We start from the raw sequence: 27108 nt of genomic DNA on the forward strand, positions 1-27108 counted from the left end.
ACATTTGCATTTAAGATTGATGATCTTAGTTAGAGTTACTGATCAACACGTGGTTCCACTTTACTCACAAGGTAGTGACACAGCAACTACTGTAAAATATTCTGAAGTTCACACTCGAAATACACTGCGTTGCAATTTAAGATAACATTAGATATTTTAGAGCTAAACCTGAAATAAAGTTGTTAAATTTTCAGTTAGGCTGAACTTAAGAAATCCATTGTCTTGCAGACTTAGCAGACACGCGCTTAGCCGTAGATCTTACCACTTCAGACGCTCGCCGCGGACAGACTGACCTGCGTTCCTAACAAGGGTGCTTTCGTATACAAAACGAAAGTGACCAGAGAGGCAGCTTCCTAAACCAACATGACAAGGGACGGACAGAACCATACTAAGGATAGAAACCTCTTTGCTTTTAGAAAGCATAGCTACCTGTTCCGACGTTGGTCCTACTGTTCTCTAGCAGACAGGCTTATCTGCTACCCTGAAGCATGCAACTAGAAATACATTTGCTCATTCATCCTCTCACACAGAAGGGAAGGGGGATGACAGTATCTTATCATATACAGTACATAAAAGAAAGCGGATGTAGGTTCCATATGAGACTGTGTGACATAAATTACATATATGAATTAGAGATAAACTGTGTTTTAAAGTGTAGTAGTGTGACAGATCGTTCTTGTTTATGTGTAAAGGTATCACTGCTCAGTCTCCTCCCAGATAGTCAGAAACACCACAGTGAATTTAGAAGAGGAATTTGTGCCGTAAATGGCAACAGATTTAAGAAATTAACATGAAAGGAATCCAGCAGAGACCTTTCAGGACAATATAGCAAAGGAAAAGGTTACAGGTTCCAAAATGATAGGATACTTACCATCATCAAAACATGGCTCTGTCATGTACATCTTTCTTTTTTTTTACTTGTTAGGGTTGTTAGCAACTGATTGGGACCGATCTGTAGTGCCCCTCCAAGATTACGTACCCCTGGCAATGGTCTGCTAAGGCAGGACGGCTAAAGGTGTACACTAATGGCAGCAATACTAGATCCGTCTCTCTTGGCTCCTTAGGACATCAGTACAAGAAAACAAACTACAACAAAGACTCGTGTCAGAGCCACACAAAGGAAATGAAAAATTTTGGACAAGGTATTAGTATTATACAAATCAATGTAGAAGGATTGACAAAAGACAAATGGGACTACTTGAGAAAACTGGCCACAGACCATGGCAATGACATCATAGCACACCAAGAATCCCATCTAAACAAGGATAATATAGCAAACCGAAAGTTAACAGATTACTAAATGATAGGATATTTGCCACCATCTGTACATGGCTCTACCATGTACCCCAAGTTTTATTTCTTTTTACTTGCTAGAGTCGATAATAACTTACGTTCTCCGATGTGTAGACCATATCTAAGATTATATACCACAGGCAACAGACTGCTAAGGCAGGACGGCGAAAAGTGTACACTACCGACAGCCATAGTAGCTCAGTCCCTCATAGCTACTCAAGACAACAGCACAAGGAAACAAACTATAACCAAGGTTCTTCTCAGAGCCAGACAAGGAGTATGAAGAGTTTCGGACAAAGTATTGGCATATTACAAATCAATGTAAAAAGATTAACAAAAGACAAATGAGACTTCTTGAGCAAATTACCCACAAACCGTGGCACTGATATCATAGCCCTCCAGGAATGCCATCTTAACGATAACAATATAGAAAAACGGAAAGTTTAGAGGTTACTAAATGATAGGATCCTTGCCATCATCTACACATGGCTCTTCCATTTACTCCAATTTTTCTTACTTGCTAGGGTTGTTAACAACTTACTGGGTACGATGTGTCGACCGATTCCAAGATTATGTACCCTGGGCAAAGGACCGCTAAGGCAGGAGAGCGAAAAATCTGCACTACCAGCAGCCATGCTAGATCAGTATCTCACTTCTCAAGACAACAGGACAAAGAAACAAACTACAACAAAGGCTCTTCTCAGAGCCAGACAAAGAATATGAGGAATTTTGGACAAAGTAGTTTCCAAATCAATGTAGAAGGATTGACAAAAGACAAATATGACTACTTGAGCAAAGTGGCAACAGATGATGGCACTGATATCATAGCCCTCCAGGAATCCCATCTAAATGATGACAATACAGCAAAGGAAAAGTTGTTAGATTACAGAATGATACGTTACCTGCAATTATCAACACATGGGTCTATCATGTACACCAGTATATTTTTTTTTTTTTTACTTGCTAGGGTTCTTAACGAGTTATTGGTTGCGACATGTAGACCACATCCAAGATTATGTACCCCAGGCAACAGACTGCTAAGGCAGGATAGCGAGAAGTCTACACTACCGCCAGCCATGCTAGATCAGTCTCTCATGGCTACTCGAGAAAACAACACAAGGAAACAAACTACAGCGAAGGCTCTTCTCAGAGTCAGACAAAGAGTATGAAGAATTTTGGACAAAGTATTAGTATTTTACAAATCAATCTAGAAGGATTGACAAAAGACAAATGTGACTACTGGAGTAAACTAGTCACAGACCATGGCACCGATATCACAGTTTTCCTGGAAGCCCATCTAAACGAAGACAATATAGCAAAAGGAAAGGTTACAGGTTACAAAATAACAGGATACTTGCCATCATCTACACATGGCTCTATCATGTACGCCAGTTCTCTTTTTTTTTTTACTTACTCACTTACTAGGGTTGTTAAATATGTATGGCGTGCGAAGTGTAGACCACCTCCAAGAGTATGTACCCTGGGCAAAGGACCGCTAAGGCTGGACGGCGAAAAGTCTACACTACCGGCAGCCATACTAGATCAGACTCTCATGGCTACTCAAGACAACAACTCAAGAAAACAAACTACAACAAAGGCTCTTCTCAGGGCCGGACAAAGAGTATGAAGATTTTTAGAAAAATTATTAGTATTCTGAAATCAATGTAAAAGGATTGACAAAAGAGAAATGTGACTACTTGAGCAAATTTTTCACAGACCATGGTACTGATATCATAGCCCTCCATGAATCCCATCTTAACGAAGACAATATAACAAAGGGAAAAGTTACAGGTTACAAAATGATGGGATACTTGTCATCATCTACACGTACGTCAAAAACAGCGTTTCTGATATTATAGGTGTGTGCTGCCAGGTGATAAGTGAAATAGGAGTGATAACCCTGTAGCTGAGTGGCTTAATTGTTGTCGCAGTCTACAAAGCACCAGTTGTCCCGTGGCCCACCCCATTCTTGCCATCTGTACCCCAGCCATGCTTATATCTTGGTGATTTCAACAGCCACCACACAACCTGGGGTTACATAATCAGTGACATAAATGGAGAAAAATTAGTGGATTGGGCAGAAGGAGAAAAACTCTATCTCAGCTGTGATGCCAAAAAACCGAAAACCTTTCGCTCCTGTAGGTGGCACACTGACACAAATTCTGACCCGTGTTTCCTCTCCACCGATGAAAACACACTCCCGTTGAGTCATACTAGGAAAGTTCTCCAACGGCTTCTTAAGAAGCCAACACCGCCCATCAATAACCAAAACTGTGATGGAGGTACCCATAATAAATGTCATTAACAAGCCAAGATGGAATTTCAAGAAAGCTAACAGGGACCAATATACACGAGAAGTTGACAGCAACCTACGCTGGGTAGCCTCAAAAGCAGAATACTACAAAAGGTTCGTGTGAGTCATAATTGGTGCTGCCAAACGTAATACACCTCGAGGGCTCAGGAAACAATACATCCCTTGCTATGACGACACAATAGAAAACTTGCGTGCAGAATAGCAACAAATTGAAAACCCTGACACTGGTAAAATAATACTAGAACAGCTAAATGAAGCAAGAAAGCAGAAATGGGTGGACCTGACGTCTAGTTTAAATTTCACCCATTCAAGCGGAAAGGCATGGAGATTATTACGAAAACTTGGCACTGCAAGCAACGTCCGCAATCAGCAACCGAAGATAACACCATCAGAACTGGCACTACACATAAAATCAAGAGCTGAGAAGGTTCCTATAGACCCAACCATGAAAGAAACAGCAAAGAACGAACTGAATGAAGTCAACAGACACCTCGAAGATAACACCACACTATCAGACCCCATTTCTGAAATAGATATAAATGAGGCTTCCGAAACATTGAAAATGAGAAAAGCCGCAGGACTGGATATCATATTCCCTGAATTTATAAAACACATAAGGGAACATGGAAGAACTTGGCTGAAGAAGCTATACAACGATATACTCAAGACCGGAAGGGTGCCTCAACAGGACAAGATCACACACACATTAACAATCCTCAAATCTGGAAAACCAGTACATGACCCCGCAAGTTACCGGCCAATTTCACTGCTGAGCGTGTGTATCAAACTACTGCAACGACTCATCCATAACAGAATACAAAGAATAATAAACAACATAGCCCCAACATATCTGACTTGGTTCAGAAGCAAGCTGTGCTGATGTGAGCAGGTCCTAACCTTGACATCCTATATTGAGGCTGGATTGCAAAAGAAACTAGAGACATCAGTGGCATTTGTTGATATGTCGCAGCATATGACTCTCAGTGGCTAGATGGACTCCTGCTGAAGTTAAAAAAGCATGTCCCAAGCAAGCAAATGACGACACTTGTGGGAAATACGTTAACCACCTGCTACTTCAAAGTTAGCGTTGGGCAAAAACGGAGCAAGTCATTTACTTTGAAAATGGGCTCCCCCAAGGGCTCGTCCTACCACCCCTACTCTTCAACCTGCACACCAGTGACATGCCAAACACGGCTAGTGCAAAGTTTTGCTATGCCAACGAACTTGTCATAGCGGTACAAACCAGCACACTTGAGGAAGGAGAAGCTATGTTATCTAGAGACTTATACTGCAAAGCATGGAGTCTCCATCCAAATGCAGTAAAGACAGAAGTCTGCGCATTTGATCTAAACAACAGAATTGCAAACCAGCAGTTGAGTGTGAGCTTCTGCCAACAAAAGGTTAGATATAATTTATGGCCTAAATACCTTGGTGTCACACTAGAGCGGTCTCTGACGTATAAAAAACACTTGGGAAAAACAAGCCCAAAACTAAAGACCTGAAAGAACATCGTAAATAAACTATCTGGTACAACATGGGGTACGGACGCATCGACTCTACGTACCACAGTACTAACGCTGGTGTACCCAGTTGCCGAATGCTGTGCTCCAGTGTGACAACATAGTACCCACGCAAGGAAGATGTACCTCCGCCTGGACTAGACAATGAGGATTATTACAGGCACATTAAAATCCACCCCGACCCCCTGGCTGCACACCATCAGGAACATCCCACCACTTGAATTACGACGCCAAGAAGCAATCGATCGAGAATGGAGGAAACTACACCACCCCGACTACCCACAAGACCTCCCAATTCAAACAGACGTTAAACAACCCTCTCCCAGACAGCTTAAAATCTCGCAAACCACTGTGGCGTAAAGGAAGGAATGATTAGAAGTTCTACATTAAAGATGAGTGGCGCAAGGAGTGGAATCCTGCATCAATAGCACATCAAGGTATTCAAGACCCAACTGCCAACCTATCAGGATTTCATCTGCAGAGAAGTGAGTGAACCAGGCTGAACAGAATAAGAACTAGCCACGCCAGGTGCAACTCTATGATGCACAAGTGGGGACTCCGAGATTCTCCAGCCTGTGATTGTGGGGCCCAAGAACAAACTGTTCAACATACCGCTAGAGACTCTCCTCAGAGGAAGTATCCTGGACCATATAGTGACTTTATTACTCCCTCTGTTGTTAGTTGGCTTCAATCATTAGATATTGAACTATGATTAAATGTATCTGCCTTTTTCAACTTGCAATTATATCAGTCGAGGATAGTCAGTAATATTAAGTTAGTAATCTTCACTACTTAAAAATGTGTATAAAATTAGTGTCAAAAAAGTGAAACTAAAGTATATGTAAATACTTAACTAGACATACGATTGAAAATTAAACTTTGTGTACTTGTCAATGATTGCCGTTGTTGACGTACGATAAATAAATAACAAATAAATTAACAACTTATAACTATTGGCGGTCTATTGACGTAAATCTACGAGTAACTTTAATACTCCACCTGCAAGAGGTACGTTTTCGTTTCCTTGTTTGTTCGGAAATGGTTTAACTTGGTCTACACTATGTGCACTATGTGATCAAAAGTATCTGGACACCCCTAGAAAAATATTTTTTCATATTCAGTGCATTGTGCTGCCACCTGCTGCCAGGAACTCCATATCAAAGACCTCAGTAGTCACCAGACATCGTGAGAGGGCAGAATGGGGTACTCCGCGGAACTCACGGACTTCGAACGTGGTCAGGTGATACGGTGACACTTGCGTCATACGCCTGTACGCGAGATTTCCACACTCCATAAACATCCCTCTGTCTACTGTTTCCGATGTGATAGTGAAGTGGAAACGTGAAGGGACACGTACAGCACAAAAGCGGACAGGCCGACCTCGTCTGTTAACTGACAGAGACCGCCGACAGTCGAAGAGTATCGAATGTGCAATAGGGAGACGTCTGTCCAGACCACCACACAAGAATTCGACTGCATCAGCATCCACTGCAAGTACTAAGACAGTTAGGCGGGAGGTGAAAAAACTTGGATTTCATGGTCGAGCGACTGCTCATAAGTCACACATTACACTGGTAAATGCCAAATGACGCCTCGCTTGGTGTAAGGAGCGTAAACACTGGGCGACTGAACAGTGTAAAAACGTTGTGTGGCGTGACGAATCACGGTACGCAATGTGGCAGTCCGATGGCATGGTATGGGTATGGCGAATGCCCGGTGAACGTTATCTGCCAGCGTATGTAATGCCAACAGTAAAATTCGCAGGCAGTGGTGTTGTGGTGTGGTCGTGTTTTTCATGGAGGGGAATTATACCCCTTGTTGTTTTGCGTGGCACTATCACAGCACAGCCTACATTGATGTTTTAAGCACCTTCTTGCTTCCCACTGTTGAAGAGCAATTCGAGGATGGCGACTGCATCTTTCAACACGATCATGCACCTGTGCACAATGCACGGCCTGTGGCGGAGTGCTTACACGACAATAACATGTCTGTAATGGACTGGCGTGCACAGAGTCTTGACCTGAATCCTATAGAACACCTTTGGGGAGTTGTGGAATGCCGACTTGGTTCCAGGTTTTCCCGATCAACATCGATACCTCTCCTCAGCACAGCACTCTTTGAACAATGGGCTGCCATTCCCCAAGAAACCTTCCAGTACATGACTGGACGTATGCCTGAGAGAGTGGAACCTGTCATTAAGGTTAGGGGCAGGCCAACACCATACTGAATTGCAGCATTACCGATGGAAGGCGCCACGAACTTGTAAGTCATTTTCAGCCAGGTGTCCGGATACTTATGATCACATAGTGTAAGCACGCAAGATCCGTAAATTTTCTTTTGCTGAGGCAGATCTGAGAGAATTCGGTGACGAACCTGGTTGACTGAAACGCTATGAAAATGGGACGGCTCAAGGGCCCCTCACGCATCCCCCTCCTCTTCTGGGCTGCTGGTTTGCAGAAGTGTTATAGCCGCACGCTAGCCGGTTATCGTTGACCCGCGACGTGGCACGGTCTTGGAAGTTATAGCAAGGCGACTGCTGCTAACTTGAGCATTTCTAGTGCGACGAATCTGCATTTACTGTTGGCGGTTGCAAATACGCGACACCATTATGCCATGTTCAGTGTGGGAAAGTTCCGGAATCCAGCCATCCAGATGAGGTCAGTAAATCAGAAGGGTCATCAGCACAGTTGCTATAGCGTTAATGTCTGAACCGATGGGTGGCGGCACAGCATATACAGTGTACCAACCTCTGACCAGTTAATGCATATACAGTAAGAAGAGTGCAGATTTTTTTGGCAGGTTTCCCTTGCCTTTTAGCTTGTTTTGATAGGAATTCTTGGTCGTCTCTGTGGTGAAACTTATGAATCGTCGCCTCCGAGCTGTTTACTTCTGGGAACTGAATAGAACGCGAGAGAGTCGAAGTCTGTAAGGTGATGCCTGGCCGAGAGGGCAATGGGAGGGAGAAGCCTCTAGTTGCGGCCTGACACAGTTGTCGCTGAATCGATCGAGTAAGTGTCTTTTTTTAGCGTTAGTGCTGCTTTTGATCTGAGCAGCTCAGAACTGCCGAGAGCAATTCCACGACTTGTGCTGCTTGTCTGTGTCTTTACTTATTTGAATCTATGATCCGGTTTCAGATTGCGTTTGCGAGCTCCGCAGATTTTGGAAAGTTAGTCGTGGCACCGTAGCATTCTTCTGTTCACCACATATTGAGAGAACAGTCCGTCCCAAGTAAGCTTCGTTCAAGCAATAATTTATTGTATTTTTTAGCAATCAGTGCGCATTCCACTGTGGAATATAATTAGTTATATTTTTCAGAGATAATTGCTCTTTCATTGAGCTTCAAGTAAGCAATCATTTATGCCTCAATTACGAATAAATATTCATTTTTAATTGTGAAGCAATTGAGAGAAAATAAATCCGGTATTTAAAACACTTTATTTGTTTTCCCCCTTTTTTATTGTCTTACAACAGTCCAGGTCACGCCACCCTCATTAAATAACAAATATAACCGATATCTTCTGTATAACCGAATTATGCTCTTACTTGACGGTATTTCGTTGTAAAGCAGGTGCCCCTACAGGGAACAATGTCTATATGATACGAAATTCAATTAATTTGTATGAGAAATGACTAATGATAACTGCTCTCATCCGCATTCATACATTCCTGAGATGACAGAGCTTTTTCAATTACTGTGATAAGTAAAACAATATAGTGGGTTAAGGCAATATAAGGCATACAACAAATTGGTATTGTTTGAGTATTGAGCACGTCAGTGTAGCAAATAGCACTCTCCACTGCCGAGCTCCAGCACATCGTACTCAGGCCAGCGATCTTCAACACAGCAGTGCACATTTCAGCTTCTACAAACACATACATACAGAGGTGGGCCAGAAGTCATGAAAGGTTTATACCTATGAATAACGCTTTTATTTAATCTTTTCTGCATTATGTCTTCATATTGTTACAGAAGAAGGACTGGAGATTGACCCATCCTTGGTCTTTATGTCTGTGAAATATCAATTAATCTAATGATAAACAGAAACGTTATTCACAGTTATAGCCCCTTCATGATTTTTGACCCATCCTGTACATTGTCAGAAAGACGCATATTACATACAGTTATTTGCCATTACTGTTACTAATCAGTCCGGAGTCGTGGTCGTGCGGAAGCGTTCTCGCTTCCCACGCCCCGGTTCCCTTGTTCGATTCCCGGCGGGGTCAGGGATTTTCTCTGGTTCGTAATGACTGGGTGTTGTGTGCTGCCCTTAGGTTAGCTAGGTTTATATAGTTCTAAGTTGTAGGGGACTGATGACCATGGATGTTAAGTCCAATAGTGCTCAGAACCATTTGAACGTTCCACACACACACACACACACACACACACACACACACACACACACACACATATGTATATTGTAGATACCGCAAGACTGGTACTTTCTATCATATTCAGGGAAAATTGTTATTTGTTCTACTGAATGAAACTAAAGTTTTCTAAGCCGTTTTCATGCTGTATGTGACAAACCACTTGCCTGATTTGGCAAGAAGGTAAGTAATTGTAACCCCATGCATGAGTAATTGTCTTGATTTTTTCTAAGTGTGACAGCTGTGATGTCAGCCTGTTGTTTTTGCCGTATGTTATAGTGATAAATATGGTTCTGTTACTTTTCCTTTTTGCATATCAGAATGGAAATGGATGTGACTACAGGTATCGTATTTCTTTAATACTGAAAAATTATTTTGAAACAGTAATAAATTATATAAACAATATCGAGGTATCATCAGTACAATTATTTTTCAGTTTGCAGGCCACTTAACAGAGATAGCATGTTGAACACTGTAGGCCTATTGCACGACACTATGTGTTCAACAAATTTCGTTTTCGGAAACAACGTGCTGTAAGTACATTTCATTTCTAAAATGCAGTTTTCTTCTTACGTCTTCAGAATATTTTTGGGTTGGATTCGAATAATCCATTTGAGTTCTCAGAAGATAATTTCGAATGAGTCGTATTTCATATCACAGGGTAAGGTCGGGTAAGAGTATAGGCCTGATAAAGGGTTTGCAATGGCATTTTCTCTACACTGGCAATACTGACCGACAACAAAAAACTACATTCAGTTGTTGGTTCTAGAGCGACCCCATCACATGTTATCTTGAAGAGCTCCGCCAGATTTATTGTTTGTAGCATGTAAATGGAAATTTTTGTATCAAATAATGTAATGGCTAAGTTGTATATCGTAAGCAATAAGCACTAGCTAGGTATGCACTAGAAAATAAAAGTAGTTCTCAAGAGAATCACCTTTCTGCGAGGAACAAACCATGGCATGACAAAGAGGGAAACGAAGAATGACTACCATTTGTGATATTTTTTTAAACTGTGTGGCGCATCGGTTAAGAGTACGCTGTAAGATGGAGGGAAAGACCAAGCGTGTACTCCTAATGGCCCCTCCTCCCCCCTCCCCACTTCCCACTTCGTTTCCAACGGTTACTATTGCAGGAAGACCCATTAGGCAGACAGATGTGTTTTGTTTCGAGATGCACATTCTAGAGTAATCGTAACTCAATGAGCTGAAAAATACTTCGAGGCAACCGGAGTATTACCGTTCAATACGAATTTCTTCACAGCAGAAGAATTTTCTCAATCAGAAATCACTGAGAGAGCCGAATTTCGAACAACTGAAGAAAGGAAAAGGAGTTCAACAGAAGCCCACGCACATATACCGCTCCTCAGTCACAGATGATTTCTCTGTGCAGTCACTGGGAAAAACCAAGAACGTGACACAAATGATGTTCAGAGAGCTAATGTACGAACAGCTGAAGGCCTATCCAGTATTTATCCACTGCCTAAATTTAATCGACCCACAACATAGATGTACATTGCAAAGAAATTTGAGATTTTGTCTGGGTCTCAGTACAAAAATGCCTTGTTAGACAAACAAGCTAAACCAGACAAAACCAAGAAGAGACAAAATACCAGTACCAACAACGCAGAATCTCTTGCGACGATCTGGACTTAACAGCTCCATCAGCTTCAGGGTCAACTAGTCGCCAATCCAAGGAGGGATCTGATGTTTTGAATTGCCCAGGGTGAAGGATACAAGGAGCCTATCACCGACGACTGGATTAAGTGTGACAATTGCTTCCAATGGTGGCAAGAAGAATCCACAGGTTATGAAGGACAAGGTGTATTTTCTAGTCACTTATATTAGTACATACTCTTTGGCTACATGTCACGTACTCTTACCAAATCGTGCGGCTAAGAGTACGAACGAGCAGTGTCTCACATATGTTGACATATAACGATTGTGTTAAAAGTTAAGCAGCTGTAACTGATATATGTAGTTTCTGAATACAATATAAATACTTTTTATAAGAAAAGTCTGTTTTAACCTTCTCATGTATTACACCAAGACATAAAATACTAAGTGCTTACTCATTCCCAACTTTCGCCTATCCTTGTGTATTCCACACCTATCACTCATAAGTGAACAACTCATAAGTAGGTCACTTGCCTGACAGTATGGAGTTATGTGATGCATTTAAGCTAAGGTACAGCCTGATCAATGATTGTTCTTCACCAATGTGTTGTGTTCCTGGTAACCCGTAGTACATTCAAGTTGCTTTCAACTTGCAGTCCAAGATTTGTATACAGACTTTGACATGCCCAATGGAGCTGTTTTTCCGTTTAACTCACAGTTACTACATTTCCTAAATTACTTTCGTGGGCGAGTATTTTGGGCTAGTTCTTGGTGAACATTCACGAATGTTCAAGGTCATAAACATTCAGGTTGGCTTGTAGCGATATTATCGGCTACCATCTAGGGACAGTAGGTGGTTCTACATTGTAAGATACAGAAACACCATTTCTTCCAATCAAAGGTCGAGTAACAGTGACTTATTTTCTTGCCGCTTAATCAAAATACTGTCATAGTTTGGGAAATGATGTATCACGTACATTTCACACTCGATGCCACCACAATTAGTGCAGCACACATTGATGTATCCAAGGCCGTTTCAAGGGCCAAGCGACCAGACAGCCACTTGGGGCGCCAAGCTGAGGAGGTGCCTAAGGTGCCACAACTGCTAAGATTTCAGTATATAAGATGTGTCATTATTAGTGGCGGCCTCTTGGTGCGCCAAGATGAGACTGGTGCTAGAGACTCCGAAAGGCAAGATTTGTAATACAATGTGTATCACAGTTAGTAACGAAAATTGACACAGGCGAAAATGCATGAGGTAAAAAGGGGAAAGAGGGTTAGGGGGGGGGGGGGTGCAAATGAATGATCATCACTTGTTCTCGAACTGGCCCTCTTTGTGTCATAGCATCAGGTTGTGTATGCTTAAAAGAATAGATGATCAGTTTAAATAGACTTAATTTTATAAGATGCATCGGCAACTGTTTTTGGTGTTGTAAAATCTAATATCATCACAAAGGAGTCCTCATCAAAACGGTTACGAACCATTAGCACTTAGAACTTTATTGTCAATTATTGTGCCGGTTACCACATGCATATGTGTCCATGGTACGGTTAATGTTGTCGAGTGGCATTATGTAAACGTAAATTATTGCATTTTTTGGACCTGTAACCAACCAAATGAACGCCCGTGCCTTATTCCACCTGCTGCTGAGCAAGTATTGCAATTTCTCACCGCGCAACAAGTCGTTGTTCGATAGAGAAATATCCCCATACGTCTCTCTCCGATCTTCCATTAAGTGGGGAAAATAATGCCATAGTAGTGCACTGCAACTTACAATAAATTTACAACTGTTTTATGGTTGGCTGAAACCAAAACTAATAAAAGTAGCATCAGTCTTCAGGAAATGATATTATCTTTACCCTCTCCTAAAACAACTGTCAATACATTTTCTTCTCTGTACGAGAAAAAGGATGAGATTCTCGTCCTTGGAATGCTTCTTTCTTGTACCTTACCCTTTAACCACAAGAGACAATAGAAAATCCCAAGTAACTTTGCGGTACTTGTCTCACATTTGTATAACTTCTGTTGAACCCGTAGGTGATCGTTCTCCATATTGTACATGTTGTCTATTTATTGTCAATTTGGCTGATAATGTTAGGTAACGATGTTCAATGTTTACAACATACTACATACCCATTAAGATCTAAAAATGCTGTGTAGAGAAGCATATCATGAGTAAAAATTAAAATAATTTTGGTGAGCCAAACGTGGTCACAGTCACACTGAATGATTTCATGTCGAAAGTAATGATGCTGTCAATTTTTCGGCCACTTCATTTAATCCAAGTTTCGGGAGCAAACAAAAGACCAAGAACTAAATGTTGATTTGGGAGGATCTGGTTTCTACTCCGTGACTTGCCAACCAGATTCAGGTTTCTGTGATTTTTCTAACATACTGAGGTGATAAAAGTCATGGGCTAGATATATGTGCATATACAGATGGCGTGAGCATTGCGTACACTAGGTATAAAAGGACAGTGCATTGGCGAAGCTGTCGTTTTTACTGAGGTGATTCATATGAAAAGCTTCCTAACATGATTATGGCCACACGAAAGGAGTTAACACACTAGAACGTGAAATGATAGTTGGAGATAGCCGCATGGGACGTTCCATTTCGGAAATCGTTAGGGAATTCAGTATCCACAGATTCAGAGTGTCACGAATGTGCTGACAATACCAAATTTCTGTCATTACCTCTCTTCATAAACAGCGTAATGGCCGACGGCCTTCACATAACGACTAAAAGCAGCGGCGTTTGCGTAGAGTTGTCAGTGCTAACAGACAAGCAACACTACCATGAAATGACGGCAGAAATCAATGACAGTGCTACGAAATTTGGCGTTAATGGACAATGGCAGCACACGACTGAGACAAGTAGTGCCTTTTCTAACAGCACGACATCACCTGCAGAGCCTTACCTGGGCTCGTGACCATATCGCTTGGACCCTAAACGGCTGCAAATCCATAGCCTGGTCACATAAGTTAAAATTTTATTTTGTAAGAGCCGATAATAGGTTTCGAGTGTGGTGCAGACCCCACAAAGCAATGGACTGGTTGGTTGATTTGGTAGAAGAGACCAAACAGCGAGGTCATCGGTGTCATCGGATTAGGGAAGGATGTTGGCCATGTCCTTTCAAAGGAACCATCCCGGCATTTGCCTGAACCGTTTCAGGGAAATCACAGAAAACCTAAATCAGGATGGCCGGACGCAGGATTGAACCGTCGTCCTCCAGAATGCGGATCAAGTGTGCTGACCACTGTGCCACCTCGCTCAATGAAGCCATGTAGTGCCAGTAGTGCTAGTGTCGTCGTAACTGCCGTCTGCTTCAAATCTCCTGTGCAGCAAGCTACGTGAATATAAGTATTAACTGTGTTTTTCTAACTTGTCACTTCTTTTTCCACGTGTTTTTGCTTTTAGGAAGCTTTAATTTTCGAGTACTAGTAATAGTGTTCCATAGATTTCGTGTTTGTTTTGAATATAGTCCAGAGACAGTTAGTGCTTATTTTCATTGTTGCCAAGAAGAAGTGACTAGTAACCACAGTTTAGTCAGCTATCAGCCACCTTTAGTGAATTAGCAGTTTAGTTAAAAGTTGACTACTTAACTCTCTAGAGTAAATTGTTGATTTCTTAGGATGGATAGGATGTGTGACTGCTGTGTACGGACGCAGGAGGAGCTGGTCACTGTTCGCAAACAGCTGAACGTGCTGATGGCCGGGGCAGCCGTCTTCAGGCTGCTGCCTCGGAGTGTAATGGCAGTGGGGAGTCTGGTGCCTCGCATGGTACACCCCAGGTGTTAATGCTTCACCCACGGTCCCTGCTGTCGAGTCATCTTCGCGGGTACTGGGCGCAGTTGGGCCAACCTCTCCCCAAGAGGATTGGCGGGTTCGACTGCCTTAGCGTCGCACGAGGCGGAGGGTCAATGTGGAGGCTGGCCGTGTGGCATTGCCTGCTTCGCCTGTGAATAGACATATAGCCGCTCCTTGAGCAAGGTCCGAACATGAACACGGAGGGAGGGGTTTATTAGTGATGGGGAACTCCAATGTTAGGCGGGTGATGAAGCCCCTTAGGGGAATAGCGGAAAGGTCTGGGAAGAAGCGAGTGTTCACTCTGTCTGCTTGCCAGTGGGTCTCATCCGAGATGTGGAGGAGGCCCCGCCGGCGGCGATAGAGAGCACTGGGTGCACCCGACCGCAAATTAATGATTGCTCATGTCGGCACCAACGACTGGTGCCATCTGGATTCAGAGGTCATCCTCAGGTCATACACGTGGTTGGCGTAGTTGGTGAAGGTGGAAAGCCTCGCACGTGGGGTGCAGTCTGAGCTAACTATTTGTAGTATCGTTCCCAGAACCCTATCGTAGTCCTCTGGTTTGGAGCCAAGTTGAAGGCTCAGACAATTCTGTGGAGATTTCTCGACCTCTGCTATTGAGTAGAGAAATGTAGGGTCCTCCTGAATAGGTCAGGCGTGCACTACACGCAGGGAGAGGACAAGGGTAGCGGAGTACGTGTGGAGGGCACATGTGGGTTTTTTAGATTAGAGAATTCCCTCCCTAGGCCCGACAAGATGCCTCCTGAGACGCGACAAGGTAGCAGTAGGCAAAACGCTACAGGGAATGACAATATTAATGTGGCAATACTAAACTGTAGAAGCGTTTCTAGAATGGTCCCAGAACTGCTCTCATTAACAAACGACCACAATGCCCACATAGTACTAGGGACGGAAAGTTGGCTGAAACCAAATGTAAACAGTAATTATATCCTAACTCAGATTGGAATGTATACCGCAGAGACAGGCTGGACAGTGAAGGGTGAGGCGTGTTTATAGCGATAAAAAGTGCAATAGTATCGAAGGAAATTGAAGAATCCGGTCGCATTGGCCGTGCGGTTCTAGGCACTTCAGTCCGGAACCGAGTGACTGCTATCGCAGTTTCGAATCCTGTCTCGGGCGTGGATGTGTGTGAGGTCCTTAGGTTAGTTAGGTTTAAATAGTTCTACGTTCTAGGGGACTGATGACCTCAGATGTTGAGTCCCACAGTGCTCAGGGCCATTTGAACCATTTGAAATTGACGGAGATCCGAAATGTGAAATAATTTAGGTGAAATTAACGGTGAAAGCAGGCTCAAAAATGGTAACTGGATGTCTCTATAGACCCCCTGGCTCAGCAGCTGTTGTGGCAGAACACCTGAAGGATAATTTGCAAAATATTTCGAGTAGATGTCCCTATCATGTTATATTTCTGGGGGGAGATTTTAATGTACCAGATATAGACAGGGATACTCAAAAGTTTATAACGGGTTGCAGGGACAAAGAATCCAGTGAAATTTTTTTAAGTGCATTATCTGAAAACTACCTTGAGCAGTTAACCAGAGAACCGACTCCTGGCGACACATATTAGACCTTATGGTGACAAATAGACCCGAACTATTTGAAACAGTTGACGCAGAACAGGGAATCAGCGATCATAAAGCGATTACAGCATCGATGATTTCAGACAGAGTACTTGACAGCTCAACACAAAAGTTTTATCTCAAGTACAGATAGTGTTGAGGATCAGTGGACAAAGTTCAAAACCATCGTACAATATGCATTAGATGAGTATGTGCCAAGCAAGATCGTAGGAGATGGAAATGAGCCACCGAGGTACAACGACCGAGTTATAAAACTGCTACGGAAGCAAAGGGAACTTCTCAGCAATCATAAACATAGCCAAAGCCTTGCAGAAAACAAAAATTACACAAAGCGAAATGTAGTGTGAGGAGGGCTATGCGAGATGCGTTCAATGAATTCGAAAGTAAAGTTCTATGTACTGACTTGGCAGAAAATCCTAAGAAATTTTGATCTTACGTCAAAGTGCCCCCCCCATGAACCATGGACCTTGCCATTGGTGGGGAGGCTTGCGTGCCTCAGCGATACAGATAGCCGTACTGTAGGTGCAACCACAATGGAGTGGTATCTATTGAGAGGCCAGACAAACGTGTGGTTCCTGTTGAGGGGCAGCAGCCTTTTCAGTAGTTGCAGGGCCAACAGTCTGGATGATTGACTCATCTGGCCTTGTAACATTAACCAAAACAGCCTTGCTGTGCTGGTACTGCGAACGGCTGAAAGCAAGGGGAAACGACGGCCGTGATTTTTCCCGAGGGCACGAAGCTTTACTGTATGATTAAATGATGATGGCGTCCTCTTGGGTAAAATATTCCGGAGGAAAAATAGTCCCCCATTCGGATCTCCGGGCGGGGACTAGTCAAGAGGATGTAGTTATCAGGAGAAAGAAAACTGGCGTTCTACAGATCGGAGCGTGGAATGTCAGATCCCTTAATAGGGCAGGTAGGTTAGAAAATTTAAAAAGCGAAATGGATAGGTTAAAGTTAGATTTAGTGGGAATTAGTGAAGTTCGGTGGCAGAGGGAACAAGACTTCTGGTCAGGTGAGTACAGGGTTATAAACACAAAATCAAATAGGGGTAATGCAGGAGTAGGTTTAATAATGAATAGGAAAATAGGAATGCGGGTAAGCTACTATAAACAGCATAGTGAACCCATTATTGTGGCCAAGATAGATACGAAGCCTACACCTACTATAGTAGTACAAGTTTATGTGCCAACTAGCTCTGCAGATGACGAAGAAATTGAAGATATGTATGATCAAATAAAAGAAATTATTCAGATAGTGAAGGGTGACGAAAATTTAATAGTCATGGGTGATTGGAATTCGGTAGTAGGAAAAGGGAGAGAAGGAAACGTAGTAGGTGAATATGGACTAGGGCAAAGAAATGAAAGAAGAAGCCGCCTAGTAGAATTTTGCACAGAGCACAACTTAATCATAGCTAACACTTGGTTCAAGAATCATAAAAGAAGTCTGTATCCATGGAAGAAGCCTGGAGATACTGACAGGTTTCAGATAGATTATATAATGGTACGACAGAGATTTAGGAACCAGGATTTAAATTGTAAGTCATTTCCAGGGGCAGATGTGGTCTCTGACCACAATCTATTGGTTATGATCTGTAGATTAAAACTGAAGAAACTGCAAAAAGGTGGGAATTTAAGGAGATGGGACCTGGATAAACTAAGAGAACCAGAGGCTGTACAGAGTTTTAGGGAGAGCATAAGGGAGCAATTGACAGGAATGAGGGAAAGAAATACAGTAGAAGAAGAATGGGTAGCTTTGAGAGATGAAGTAGTGAAGGCAGCAAAGGATCAAGTAGGTAAAAAGATGAGGGCTAGTAGAAATCCTTGGGTAACAGAAGAAATATTGAATTTAATTGATGAAAGGAGAAAATATAAAAATTCAGTAAATGAAGCAGGCAAAAACGAATACAAACTTCTCAAAAATGTGATCGACAGGAAGTGCAAAATGGCTAAGCAGGGATGGCTAGAGGACAATTGTAAGGTTGTAGAGGCTTATCTCACTAGGGGTAAGATAGATACTGCCTACAGGAAAATTAAAGAGACCTTTGGAGATAAGAGAACCACAAGTATGAACATCAAGAGCTCAGATGGAAACCCAGTTCTAAGCAAAGAAGGGAAAGCAGGAAGGTGGAAAGAGTATATAGAGGGTCTATACAAGGGCAATGTACTTGAGGACAATATTATGGAAATGGAAGAGGATTTAGATGAAGATGAAATGGGAGATACGATACAGCGTGAAGAGTTTGACAGAACAGTGAAAGACCTGAGTCGAAACAAGGCCCCCGGAGTAGACAACATTCCATTGGAACTACTGACGGCATTGGGCGAGCCAGTCCTGACAAAATTCTACCATCTGGTGAGCAAGATGTATGAGACAGGCGAAATACCTTCAGACTTCAAGAAGAATATAATAATACCAATCCCAAAGAAAGCAGGTGTTGACAGATGTGAAAATTACCGAACTATCAGTTTAATAAATCACAGCTGCAAAATACTAACACGAATTCTTTACAGACGAATGGAAAAACTAGTAGAAGCCGACCTCGGGGGAAGATCCGTACAAATGTTGGAACACGTGAGGCAATACTGACCCTACGACTTATCTTAGAAGCTAGGTTAAGGAAGGGCAAACATACGTTTCTAGCATTTGTAGACTTGGAGAAAGGTTTTGACGATGTTGACTGGAATACTCTCTTTCAAATTGTGAAGGTGGCAGGGGTAAAATACAGGGAGCGAAAGGCTATTTACAATTTGTACAGAAACCAGATGGCAGTTATAAGAGTCGAGGGACATGAAAGGGGAGCAGTGGTTGGGAAGGCAGTGAGACAGGGTTGTAGTCTCTCCCCGATGTTATTCAATCTGTATATTGAGCAAGGAAACAAAAGAAAAATTCGGAGTAGGCATTAAAATCCATGGAGAAGAAATCAAAACTTTGAGGTTCGCCGATGACATCGTAATTCTGTCAGAGACAGCAAAGGAATTGGAAGAACATTTAAACGGAATGGATAGTGTCTTGAAAGGAGGATATAAGATGAACATCAACAAAAACAAAACGAGGATAATGGAATGTAGTCGAATTAAGTCGAGTGATGCTGAGGGAATTACATTAGGAAATGAGACACTTAAAGTAGTAAAGGTGTTTTGGTATTTGGGGAGCAAAATAACTGAAGATGGTCGAAGTAGAGAGGATATAAAATGTAGACTGGCAATGGCAAGGAAAGCGTTTCTGAAGAAGAGAAATTTGTTAACATCGAGTATAGATTTAAGTGTCAGGAAGTCATTTCTGAAAGTATTTGTATGGAGTGTAGCCATGTATGGAAGTGAATCGTGGACGATAAATAGTTTGGACAAGAATAGAATAGAAGCTTTCGAAATATGGTGCTACAGAAGGATGCTGAAGATTAAATGGGTAGATCACATAACTAACGAGGAAGTATTGAATCGGATTGGGGAGAGGAGAAGTTTGTGGCACAACTTGACCAGAAGAAGGGATCGGTTGGTAGGGCATGTTCTGAAGCATCAAGGGATCACCAATTTCGTATTGGAGGGCAGCGTGGACGGTAAAAATCGTAGAGGGAGACCAAGAGATGACTACACTAAGCAGATTCAGAAGGATGCAGGCTGCAGTAGGTACTGGGAGATGAAGAAGCTTGTACAGGACAGAGTAACATGGAGAGCTGCATCAAACCAGTCTCAGGACTGAAGACCACAACAACAACATGTCAAAGTGGTAGGTGGATCAAAACAAAATGTCCAGACACCTTGTGGCGAAGATGGTACTGAAACAGACGATGGCAGACTAAAGGCCGAAATAGTAAATGTCTTTTTCTAAAGCTGTTTCACAGAGGAATACTGCACTGTAGTTCCTGCTCTACATTGTCGCACAAATGACAAAATAGTAGATATCGAAATAGATGACAGAGGGCAAGAAAAACAATTAAAATCGGCGAAAAGAGGAAAGGCTGCTGGACCTGATGGTATACCAGTTCGATTTTACACAGAGTACGCGAAGGAACTTGCCCTCCTTCTTGCAGCGGTGTGCCGTAGGTCTCTATAAGAGCGTAGCGTTCCAGAAGACTGGAAAAGGGCACAGGTCATCCCCGTTTTCAAGAAGAGACGTCGAACAGATGTGCAGAACTATAGACCTATATCTCTAACGTCGATCAGTTTTAGAATTTTGGAACACGTATTGTGTTCGAGTATAATGACTTTTCTGGAGACTAGAAATCTACTCTGTAGGAATCAGCATGGTTTTCAAAAAGACGATCGTGTGAAACCCAGCTAGTGCTATTCGTAGACCACACTCACATAGCCATAGACATGGGTTCCCAGGTATATGCCATGTTTCTTGACTTCCGCAAGGTGTTTGATACAGTTCTCCACAGTCGTTTAATGAACAAAGTAAGAGCATGTGGACTATCAGTCCAATTGTGTGACTGGATTGAACAGCTCCTAGATAACAGAACGCAACATATCATTCCCAATGGAGAGAAGTCTTCCGAAGTGAGAGTGATTTCAGGTGCGCAACAGGGGACTGTCGTAGGACCGTTGCTGTTCACATTGTATATAAATTACCTTGTGGATAACATCGGAAGTTCACTGAGGGTTTTTGCGGATGATGCTGTAGTATATCGAGAGGATGTAACAAAGGAAATCTGTTCTGAAGTGCAGGAGTATCTGCAACGAATTGACGCATTGTGCAGGGAATGGCAATTGAACCTCAATGTAGACAAGTGTCATGCGTTGCGAATACATAGAAAGAAACATGCTTTATCATTTAGCTACAATATAGCAGGTCAGCAACTGGAAGCAGTTAATTCCATAAATTATCTGGGAGTAATGGAATGACCATATAAAATTAATCGTCGGTAAAGCAGATGCAAGACTGAAATTCATTGGAAGAATCCTAAGAAAATGCAGTCCGAAAGCAAAGGAAGTAGGTTACGGTAGACTTGTTCGCCCACTGCTTGAATACTGCTCACTGGTGTGGGATCCATACCAGACAGGGTTGATAGAAGAGATACAGAAAATCCAACAGAGAGCAGCGCGCTTCGTTACAGGATCATTTAGTAACAGCGAAAGCGTCACGGAGATGATAGATGAACTCCAGTCGACGAATCTGAGAGACAGACGCTCAGTAGCTCGGTACAGGCTTTTGTTGAAGTTTCGAGAACATACCTTCACCGAGGAGTCAAGCAGTATATTGCTCCCTCCTACGTATATCTTGCGAAGAAACCAAGAGGATAAAATCAGAGAAATTAGTGCCCACAAGGTCATCAGTCCCTAAGCTTACACACTACTTAACCTAAATCATCCTAAGGACAAACACACACACCCTTGCCCAAGGGAGGACTCGAACCTCCGCCAGGGACCAGCCACAAAGTCCATGACTGCAACGCCTCGGACCACTCGACTAATCCCTCTTCTTGTCTGTCCTAGTTGTTGTTCCTTCTTTTTTAGTCTTAGAATAGATAATTTTACTGTAACCTTTTTGCAGTGAAAAAAGGTACCTCACTGCACAAGTCACATGAATCAGATGACCGGGGGTAGGTGTTTTTCTTTCTTGATACCGGTTTGTAAAAGTCTGCAACAGAGGCGTAAGATGGGATGCTTTTTACTGTCGGATATTTTATTGTGTTATAGAAGGAATTTCACAGTTTCTAAAAGATTATTTCATGTCAGATTACTATGGCAACTATCTGGGCTTCGTAAACACGACTGTAGTTCCAATATAGTGAATGTAGAAATAAATAGAAAACAAACACCTCTAACGGCGTAATGGCTATAATTACATGGGGCTCTGTTAGGTGGCAGTAGGCCTAAATCCAACAAATACTGCGCTGAAGCACGAAACAGATGTTGTTAGCTTGCTGACACAGTATTTTATGGTCTGGAACTTCTTACGTGTTGATGAATATTATACATGTCCAAACATGGCATTGTTGAATTTTTTGTGCAGTATACTGGATTTCGGTGCCTGGAGGAGGCTGAATGGTTCGTTTCAGGAACTGTTTAATACACTGGAGACTACGACGATGGGTGGCACTCGCGAGCACGTCGGTTTCTATGTTGTAGCGACGGCTTGGGTGAGGATTGTGCCATAGCCTACTGTGCTACTGAACTAGTGGCTGGAAATTGGACTACAGTGTAGGTATGACATTTCTGGTCTCATTTTATTTCAAACCAGTATTTAGGATTATTAATTTGACTTCTTTATCTTTGTTTGGGTTCACTGTTCGAAATAAGTTAAATACGGTCACAGCAAGACCAACATCTCTGACGAAAACCGGTGAGATACAAGAACTGAAATAACGTAATATACTTCTCGAAATAACTTACTACGTAAAAAAAGTGTTACGGAAATGTTTTCAAATATTACTCTTTTTAACTTATTTGTTTCCGTTTACTTCGGTTGTTATGTGACCCACGTAGTGTTCACTACAACGAGCGCCAAATTTTGTTTTGTATCTGCAACCTAACGTCTTAACAATTGAAAAACAAACGACTGACCCTTAACTGTCACATCATTTTTCTACGTAGAGGCAAATCTGGTAGGCTGATGCTTTCATAGCAGGTCAACAGCCATAATACAAACCGTAGGTTAATGTACAGTGTCGCCAAACTGTAAGAATAATGGAGACGGAGATTCGCTCTGACAAATACGTTCGACACAACATGCCGAGGTACGTTAGTTTTCTCAAATTATACTTATATTTAACTACTTACTTCATAAATGTAATCGTAACGGGAAAAACTATCAAGAAAACAGTGTTCAGTCATAATTTTGCTTACTGGAAAATAATAGTTTCTCCAAACAACATAGAAATTTTCATTTCATTTTTTACATTTATTTACTCATCATTCTTTTAGCAAAATGTTCCTACTATGTAACATAACGAAGGTATCTGAATCATTTGGTGTCTTTAGAACAGAAATGATTCTGCAAATATACCGTGTAATATTACCATATTTCATACATGGAGTGCTTTCGTACATTCCTCCTTCGATACTTGAAGGAAGCTCCATCTGAGAAAAATTGCTTAGAATATTAAGGTTTCTTTAAAAGTTAACTTTAATACGCTGCGCTTCTTCACTACTTACGGGTACTGTGACGGAAAGAGTCTCAATGATAATTGTTGATTCCTCCAATTAGAAAGGTGTAGTTGTAGTCAAGTCAACTGCTAATTACGTCTCGTGAACATTATTTAATTTTTGTAAAAATAACCGTTTCACTTACAAACGGGTGTGCTCTGGTTACTTACGAGGTGCTCTGGGCTACTTTTGCTCAGTGTTACCACTGCTTCTTTCAAAATTTAAAAATTTATAAGTTAGCAAGAGAAAGAATAGCTCATTTCTTCACAGTGGCAGCATTTCTTATAAAATCAAACAATGTTCGTGTAGAATGTCAGAAGATCTCATAGTACTGTAATTAGAACACATTGCAGCATCGGGTTCAGTTACGAGGGTTGCACTAGGTATCAAAATCTTCTGTTAGCTTTAGTGTTAAGTCGAACTTTTTCAGTCTCAGTTTATATTACACTACTGACCTTTTTTTAATAACTTCACACTGCTTAATGTTGTACATGTCGTAACATTAATTATAGTACTGAATAAATGGTTCATAATATTGTGCCATTACAACACTGTGAGAAACCATAAGATACCTCCAAAATTTTCCTTCCCAGACCAGCTTTATTATTTCCCACACCATGTGACAGTTAACACCTGACACCGCTATACAGTAGCCAAAGAGCTATGTAACTAGAAAAATTAACGATTAAAAATGTCCCACATATTTCCCAAACATTAAAGTACCACATTGACCACTTATAACCCCTGATTCGACTAACCCTTTGATCTACAGAATCTCATTCACGAACCAATGATGTGCTTCCCGTCTTGTCCACATGTTTTGAATTTTCATAGTTCTTACCACACTTACATTTCATAACTATTATAGCTCTGTTGTATGACAAATATGAAGCAAGAGATAATATTGGTGCTGTTATTACATGTAACTGAAATGAACCTGTAGTAATTGGAAACTGAAAATCGTTCTCCTTTAATGAAAACATTTCACATTTTAAATTTCTGAAGTTATGTTATATAAACCTACATAATTGATGCTCGCATGTACAAATGTGGTATAGTGTAATAATTGTTGTAAATGTGATGAGAATGAAACAGCCTCTGCCCTACATTGAAACACAGGCTATACTAAATGCTAAATATGGTTTTTAAAAAAAAGGACTTCTGTAGAATATACTTGCATTGTCCAAGATTACAAATTGGAAAATGCTTCCTTCTTTTCCTTGTCCGTTTTTGAGGACTATTGTACCACCCTTGTGCGCTCCACTGTCTGATAACACAAACAACTTGTAATACAGAAAATATCTCTGTCATACTATGGGTCCATTTATTGAAAGTGTAGTAAATATTCTTTATACCTGAGCTTTTTTTCTGACCACTTGTGTCATTTCCTTTTGTACCTGTGAGTAGGAGATAACTTAGGTAGTTTGACAGAAAATGATAAATGTTTGCAATTTGTATATATGAAGAGCATAGGACAATCAGTTCGTACAGTGCCAACTAACAAAACGAACAAGTCATGTATTGGAAATTAAAATAAATTGTTGAGGTGTTATCATATACTGCTTTCATGAACTAAAAACTAATGTTCTGTGTTGATGTTCTTTGAATTTCTACGTACGGTTTTATTATTTGCAGTGGCTTTGTGCAGAGCTTTGGGGAATCAGTCCGGCGCAGTCTTAAGGGAATTGAAATTATGGATAAGTTTCCTGGAGATGTCGGTACTTTACTTACAACAAACTTCCGAGTGTTCTGGTATTCTGAGACCAACGCTGGTCGTAATGTATGTGAGTATCTTGCTTTATAAAGTGGGTGCCAGAGGATCACATTTCCCTGTCTATTCATATGCTACATTAAGCAGAGCCTAGTATAATACCAAATATTATCTCATATTAATATGGAAGTCTCCATTATGTTTGAGGAAAGTGAAGAACTGGTGCCTACTTTAGCTGCTGTCTGTATGTTCCTTTGTACTTCATTTATATGTATGTATCTGCAATCATGTCAAATGATAACAAATATGTGCTGCTTGTAAGAATCGTACTATGTGATCACAATAATTTGACTCAATATCAAATTTTGCACTTCTTATTTTCCATGAAGCAACTATCTGACATGTTAGCACAATAATTATATGTTAGCTATGCTCTCTTAATATGAGAAAATGTACTTTGTGCAATACACAGTACAACTTTATGTGTAATGTCAGTGGATGTGTTTGCACATGAATTTACATATGTATTAGAATGGACTGAAATGTGGTGAGACTGGTCATCTTTAAAAGAATGCTGTGGTGTATGTGCTTGCTGGCTAGTTGTGTTTTCATCTTTAAGGGAACCAGTAAGATTAGATTGAAAATTGCACCATTACTAAAGACAGGCAGGATCTAAATAAATATTGAGATGCTGAAAATGATTTATGAATCCTCACCCAGGCCAAAAGTTTCTAAGTTCATGTGATATATACATGCCACACACCTAATAATAGTGCAATGGAACTTGGCACAGCTGTCAATGAAACCACGCATATCACCCCAGGAGTGCATAACCACTCAATATTCAAAACATAAAACCAACAAAGCTTACAAATAGGTTTTTGGTTCATCTGTGACAGATCTCGGCAATAAATTGTGAATCAAGGTAGTTATTATTATAGGAATTTAAAGGTACTAGCACTTTTACTTTGTCACATACCAGTTGAGGGAAATAGAAGTCATCTGGGCTCAAGAGAATTTTGAGTTTGAAAGTAATGTAAATAATTTTTAGTCATACAAAAAGGAGACAGTTTAGTGTAATTTTCATAAAGGAATTTGTCAGAAAAGTTATTTAAAAATGCTGTGAGCCACTTACAGTCTAGTATCAGTGAAAAACCTCTCTACTCGGCTGTCTTGGATTATAGCACCTCCATAGGGCCTATATTATTTTTCATACAACATACATAATCCTGTTCACTTGTAAGTTATATTGTACTTTGTGCTCACTGTGAAGAGTGTGCCAACACTGATGCCATTAACTGCAGGTTCACATTGTTTTGCAAATTTGTTCAAAACCATACTCATGAATCTTTTTTACAATTCCAATTTTTATTTCATTAGCACACCTCCACTCTGACAGGCATTTATAAAATTATTGAATGAGTAATAAAATTTTTACGTGCCTTTGTATTACCTGTATGGATAACTGTTGCTATAAAAGTGATTTGAATATGTCACTCATAATATTCTGGAAAATCCATGGCGAAATAGCAACAGTACTACAAGAAAGACAGATTGTTACTCACCATATAGAGGAGATGTTGGTTCGTAGACTGGCCCAACAAAAAGACAGGTATACACATGAGCTTTTGGCCAAAAGCCGTTCTAAGGAATACACTACACATACAAGTGAACACAACTCACACACATATCACAACTGTTTCTCACCACTGAGAACTCAGTGGCCAGAGGCAGTGGTCATGTGTGTGTTAGCTGTGCTTGTGTGAATTTGTGCTGTCTACTTTAGAA

General features: G+C 41.3%; 1 long non-coding RNA gene across 2 annotated transcripts in view; it reads left to right on the top strand.

The window, feature by feature from the left end:
• LOC126298985 (uncharacterized) overlaps positions 1-27108 on the top strand; it is a 120963-nt gene that overhangs the window by 87921 nt on the left and 5934 nt on the right. The window contains exon 1 of one of the 2 annotated variants that reach the window (XR_007552701.1): positions 25307-25393. The exons of the other annotated variant lie outside the window; for it this stretch is intronic. This is a non-coding gene — a long non-coding RNA (uncharacterized LOC126298985). Of the gene's footprint in view, positions 1-25306; positions 25394-27108 lie in introns of those variants that run through there. 2 annotated transcript variants of the gene reach the window in all.

The sequence above is a fragment of the Schistocerca gregaria genome, chromosome X (genome assembly GCF_023897955.1).
Source record: "Schistocerca gregaria isolate iqSchGreg1 chromosome X, iqSchGreg1.2, whole genome shotgun sequence".
Classification (NCBI taxonomy): Eukaryota; Metazoa; Arthropoda; class Insecta; order Orthoptera; family Acrididae; genus Schistocerca; species Schistocerca gregaria.